General features: G+C 47.8%; 1 long non-coding RNA gene across 1 annotated transcript; it reads left to right on the plus strand.

The window, feature by feature from the left end:
- The first annotated feature begins 743 nt into the window (after positions 1–743).
- On the plus strand, positions 744–5381 carry LOC138827182 (uncharacterized). Its single transcript, XR_011372000.1, has 4 exons — positions 744–1274; positions 1715–1869; positions 3262–3366; positions 5169–5381. It is a non-coding gene; the product is annotated as an uncharacterized lncRNA (long non-coding RNA).
- The last annotated feature ends 619 nt before the right edge of the window (positions 5382–6000 follow it).

The following is a 6000-nucleotide window of genomic DNA, read 5'->3' on the forward strand; positions in this document are numbered from 1 at the left end:
CCCTTACTTTCAAGTAATGTCACTTTATTAAACAACTTTTCACATTTGTCCCCTTAACACTAAGGTGTTTTTGTCCCAAATGCTGCAGCAGGTCATCATCTCACCTTGCAGGTATGTTGCATGTTTGCCTACTTACTTACTAGTGAATTTCCTTAGGTTTAAAGTGAGGTCCTTGGGCTTCTTCGTATAGGAGAAGGGGAATCTGAGGGGAAGGTGGCATCCTGGATTCCCTTCTTTTTGGCAGTGTCTAGGTGACTCTGTAAAACTCCTGAGACAACTACATACACTGGCTTGGTTGAAGCTTAAGGGCACATTTTCACTGCAAAAAGGAGAGGGACCTGTGTCCATGCACCATGTCAGTAGTTTCTGCCCCAGCTTTCCTCCATTTTAATGCAGTTTCTTGTGTGCTCTCTCTAAACCTAGTCACCATTCTAACATAATGCCACCATCCAAAAGTCCCTTATTTCAGACTTATTTACTCACAGTAAAAAAAAATAGTACATTTTAAAGACCCTATTTCCTGGGGCTGGGAAGGTGGCTCAGTGGTAGAGCACTTGCCTTGCATGCCTGAGGCCCTGGGTTCGATTCCTCAGCACCACATAAGCAAAAAGAAAAAAGCCGGAAGTGGCGCTGTGGCTCAAGTGGTAGAGCGCTAGCCTTGAGCTGAAGAGCTGAGGGACAGCGCCCAGGCCCAGAGTTCAGGCCCCACGACCGGACCCAAAAAAAAATAAAAAATAAAAAAAAAATAAAGACCCTATTTCCTAGACAGGTTACTTACAATTGCAACCGCCCTGGGAGTCCAAATTTCTCTAAGGGGAATTAGAGTGCTGAGTGAGCTGAGTTTCAAATTTGAGAACAAACTGAGCAAACAGAGTCCCTGGAAAAGTGTATGAATTAAGCTAATTTTCCTTCCTTTCAGGTAGAGGTGCATAAAGCTGTGAAGGAACAAGAGACCTGAAAAAGCATGGAGATATAGTGGTGTCTGTGGATGGACCAGGCCTGGGATGACTGTGTCTGCACATGAGCAGAAATTTGAATGAATCTGTCTCTCTGCCTCTCCTCTGCCCCTGTCTCTCCTCTCTTTCTCTTTCAGTTTGCATGTACATCACAGGTGCTCTCCCACTTGACTCCAACCTCCAAGCCTGCATTTCTGTGGTCTGTTCTTGCCAGCTTTCAGTGCACTCTTCTGGGTATGAGCTTCTGGAATAAGATTTCAGTCCAAAGCCATGCACACCTGGCAGTACTTTTGACCTTGTTCATCTCGTGAGACTCAGGTTGGTTTCTCTAATGTGGCAAAAGGGCTTTGTGTCCTTATCTGGGGGCAGCTGTGTGAGGGAAAACCTTCAAATGGTTGTTGAAGGAAGGGCGTAGTGAGATGGTGCGTAGACCGGACAGGGAGGCAAGCACATGTATACTGTTCAAGAGTGTCTGCACTGAGAATTGGGGTATCATGGTAGAGATTCTGGGGTCCCCTCAGATGCCTCCAGTTGTCACCCCTCCAGGGCACTATGCTTCAGCACGGTGCTTCCTTTTTCCTGGCTTTTCTCTGTTGAAGTCTCTAGGCCTCATGGGAAATAGCAAAGTACATTTTTTCCCCTAGGGGAACAAGACTACTGGGAGGCCTGAGTCTAAAGTATTAGAACCTTCTGAACATCCAGAGCCCATTTTGAGCCTCACTAAACTCTATGAATTAAACCATTTCCCTTCCTTTCAGCTCCAGGTGCAGAATCCTCCGAAGGAGCAACAGGATACCTGATCGAGCATGGAGAGATTTTGATTCCTGTAGATGGATGAGGCCTGGATGGACTTTGCCTGTGGATGGACTTTGCCAGCTTGATATGACTGCATCAGGACGAGAGCAGAAATTCGGTATGTTTGAATATGATCTATCACTGGATTATTTGTATTCTGTTTGCCAGGGACACTTGATTTTCACATAGCAAGTCCTTTGGTCTGATGCTGCCTCGGCTGTCAAGTATGTAATGGGGAGGAGTTGGGCACACCTGATCTTTGCTATGTGTGCACAGGGGTCAGGAGGCTGAGCCTGCAAAGCAGACTGATGAGATTTGCAGCAGCAGGTGGGCTTTGACTCCTGTTGCATCAGTGATCCAGCTCAGGGTTATTTGGGGAACAGAGCACAGCTAACAGGATGAGATTGTATTCCGTTGAAAAGCAGCAGTGCGGACCAAAAGAGGGCAAAGGATGGGCACCTTCCTGATAGGCAAGGTTGACACAGATGCTGAAGGAGAGCTGAGAGGAGGAAGCTAAGGACTCCTGAATTCCACATGGACCAGTGTCCACTGAAGAGAGTGGGTGGGAAGGGAAATCGTGTTAATTTCCATATTTTCTCAGTCCTTTCCTTTTCTTTTTTTGTTGGTTTTGGGCATATGTTTGTGAGTGTGTGCTGGTCCTGGCACTTGAATTGAGTGGTTTTCTCTCTGTGTCTCCTTTTCTCTCTCTTCTTTCTCCCCATTTCCTGTCTCTCTCCCCTTTTCCAGCTAACTTCCCTCCAGGCCATTCATCTCCTCTTCTTCCCCTTTCCCTCTTCTCTTTCTTCTCTTCCTCTTCTGTTCCCTTCTCCCTTCCTCTGTCCTCATGAATCTGTCTTTTCTCTCCTGCCTCTCTAGATCTTTCTCTTTGAGTTTGCATGTCCATAGCTGGTGTTGTACAAGTTGATTCACACCTCCAAGCCAGGATTTTCCTAGCTAATTGAAGATGGAGTCTGCCCAGGCTGGCTTAAACTATGATCTTCTGGGTGTTAGCTTCTGGAAGTGTTAGGAATACAGGCCTGATCCACCATCATCAGCAGTGCTTTTGACCTTGTTAAACTGGTGTATGACAGGAAGTTTTCTCTGATGTGACAAAAACCATTTGTGTAGTTATCTGAGGGACAGGTGTGTGAGGGACACCTTGAAAATGGTTGGGGAAGGAAAGGTGTGGTGGGCTGCTGTGCCGAATGCACAGGGTGAGAAGGATGTGCACAATTCAAGGGTGTGAACACTGAGTGATGTCATATCTGGGTGGAGATTCGGTGAGTTCCCAGGGAGTCGCCCAGCTAACACGGCCTTCCCCAGACTTTGGGCATGGTGCTTCCTCTCCCCTTCACTTCCCATGAGAAGGCTCTAAGCTTCATGGGAGAATAGCAGAGCCCAGTTGTTGTTCTTGGGGTAACAGAGTGCTGGGGAGCCACATTCTGAACATCCAGAGTTCATTTTCGAATCACAAAAATGTATGAATTAAAATACTTTTGCTTCCTCTCAGCTACACGTGGAGAAATCTGTGAAGGAGCAAGAGGCCTAAGAAAGCATGAAGATACAGGATGGACCTTGAGTGGGATGATTGCATCTGGACATGAGCAGAAGTTGGGTAAGATTGGATGTGATCCTCCACCCCTGGGTTATTATGTTGGTTCAGCCAGGGACATTAGATCTGCACACAGAGGCAGTTGCTGACGGCTGATGCTGCCTTTGCTGACAAGTGTGTAATGGAGGAGTTAGGCCTTTGCTATGTATACACTGGGATCAGGAGGCTGAGCCTGCAGAGAAGACGAGATTTGCCGCAAGAGATGGGCTTAGGGCTCCTGGTGGATGAGGAGTCCAGGTCAGGGCTATTTGGGGTGCAGAGCTCAGCAAACAGAATGAGATGGGATTCTGGTGAGAGAAGCACTGAGGGGTACAAGAGGACAAAGATGGGTACCTGGTGAATGACAGGATGCACACTAAATCTAAAGAGAAATAACAGGAGCCAGGTTATGAAGGGAGCTGAGGAATCCTGAATTCCACATGGACCAGTGTTCAGTGAAGAGGGTGGGTGGAAGGAAGTACAGTTGATTTCCATGATTCCTCCATGCTTTTTCCCCCTTTTTCTTTTTGTGTGTATCCTTGTGCTGGTACTAGGGGTCTTGATCTTAGTGCTTTTTTCTTATTCTGTTTCCTTTTCTTTCTCCTTCCTCTCTTCCCTTTTCCCCCATTCCCTCCTCTACCATCTCTCTTGTTTTCTTTCTCCCCATAACTTCTCCTATTCTACTTCCCCTATCCCACTTCTTGTTCCCTTCATGCACACTTCCATTCCCTCTCCTCTTCCTGCTCTTGACTCTGACTCTGACTCTCTCTGGTTTCCCCTCCCTCTCTTACACTTTCTCTTTTACAGCTTGCATGGCCATGGCTGGTTCACTCTCACTTGAGTCACACCTCCAGACTTGCAAACCTCTAAATAGTCAGTCTGCAAACCTCCAAAGGGGAAGGCTTTTCCTTTTGCTTCCTTCGTCCTCCTCCTCTGTATGCCTCTCCAGTGGCCTATCCACCGGCCTCAGGCCCTTTCACAGTTCTGCCCTGCTCTGCTCTGCTCTGATAGGAGCCTCTTGCTGTCTGTCTCTCCCCAGCCCTGCTCCTCAGAACAGACAGCCTATATATGGGCTGGGCCCCTCCCCCACTCCAACTGTTGTAACAGTTTCAACCTCCACTCATGCCCTGTCCCCAGGAAGCCCACTGTCCCATCCCTTCTTGACCCCCCACCTCCTGCCTCAGCTGGGCCCAGGGAAACAATGAGTTCAGCCAGAGTGGGGGGGGGGATGGGGGGGATGCCTTTGGCCCTGTTTGTTATTACACTACCACTACATGATAGCTACAGACCTGCATTTTTCTGGTTAATTGAAGATGGAGTGTTAGCAGACAGGCTGCTGGGATAGTTAGGATGACAGACAGAGCCTCCAGCATCAGCCAATGCATTTGACTTTGTTAGTCTGGTGTCTCCTAGGTTGGTTTCTGTGTTGTGATGAAAGGGATTTGTGTACTTGTGTAAGGCACAGCTTTATGAGGGACACCTTATAAATGGTTGTGGGAGAAAGGGGGTGGTGGGCTGGTAGACAAATTGACAGGGAGGGAGGGACACGTGCACTGTACAAGAGGGTCAGCACTGAGTGTTAGCTTATCTTGGTAGTGACTAAATGAGTCCCCAGAGAGTCTACCAGCTGACACCCCTTCCCCAGAGCACCAGGCCTTGGGCAGGGAAAGACTATTAGCCTCATGTTAGAGTAGACCCTAATTTTTCTGCTGGGTGAACCAGCTTGCGGGGGGAGCTGATGTTCAATATTCAAACATTGTGAACACCAAGAGTCCATTTCTGGAATCACAAAGTGTATACATTAAAATATTCTCCCTTTGTTTCAGCTAAACGTGGTGAAATATGTGAAGGCTTGGAGATATAGTGATACTTGTGGATGGCGGAGGCCTGGATGGACTCTGCCTGTAGACACATCCTGCCTGGGCTGACTGCATTCCCACATGAACAGAAATTCAGGAAGATTAGATATGAGCCTTCACCACTGCTATATTTGTGTTGGTTTAGCCTGGACATTTAGCTTTGCACAGACAGGCTATGCGGAGGCTGATGCTGCCTTTAGGTGACAAGCATGTGATGGGGAGGAGTTGGGCAGACTTGGCCTTTGCTATGTGTGCACTGGGAATAGGAGGCTGAGCCTGCAGAGCAACTGATGAGATTTTCAGCAGGAGGAAGGCTGGGGCTTCATTGCTCCAGCTCAGGGATATTTGAGTAGCAGTGATTCCCTCAAAGAATGGATGGGATTCTAATGAGAGAAGCAATGAGGGCCACAAGAGGGCAAAGATGGGTACATGGTGAATGACAGGGTGCCCAATAATACCAAAGGAGAATTGACGGGATCCAGGTTATGGAGGGAGCTGAGGAATCCTGGATTCTATGTGGACCAGTGTTCAGTGAAGAGGATGGGGGGGAGGGAAGTAGTGTTGATTTCACTATTTATCAGTTTTATCCCTCTTTCTTTGGTTGTGTATGTGTATGTGAGTGTGTGCTGGGGCTGGGGCTTGACCTCTGTGCATTTTTTTCTTATTCTCTTTCTGTTTTCTTCACTTAACTCTCTCCCCTTTTCCCTCCTCCCCCCCATCATCTCTCTTCCCTCCTCTTCTAACCTATACCATCTCCTCCTCTACTTCCTCTTCCCCTCATCTTCCTCTCCTCTCTCCC

This window comes from Dipodomys merriami, unplaced genomic scaffold (assembly GCF_024711535.1).
Source record: "Dipodomys merriami isolate MVZ:Mamm:240054 unplaced genomic scaffold, mDipMer1.0.p SCAF_151, whole genome shotgun sequence".
Lineage (NCBI taxonomy): Eukaryota > Metazoa > Chordata > Mammalia > Rodentia > Heteromyidae > Dipodomys > Dipodomys merriami.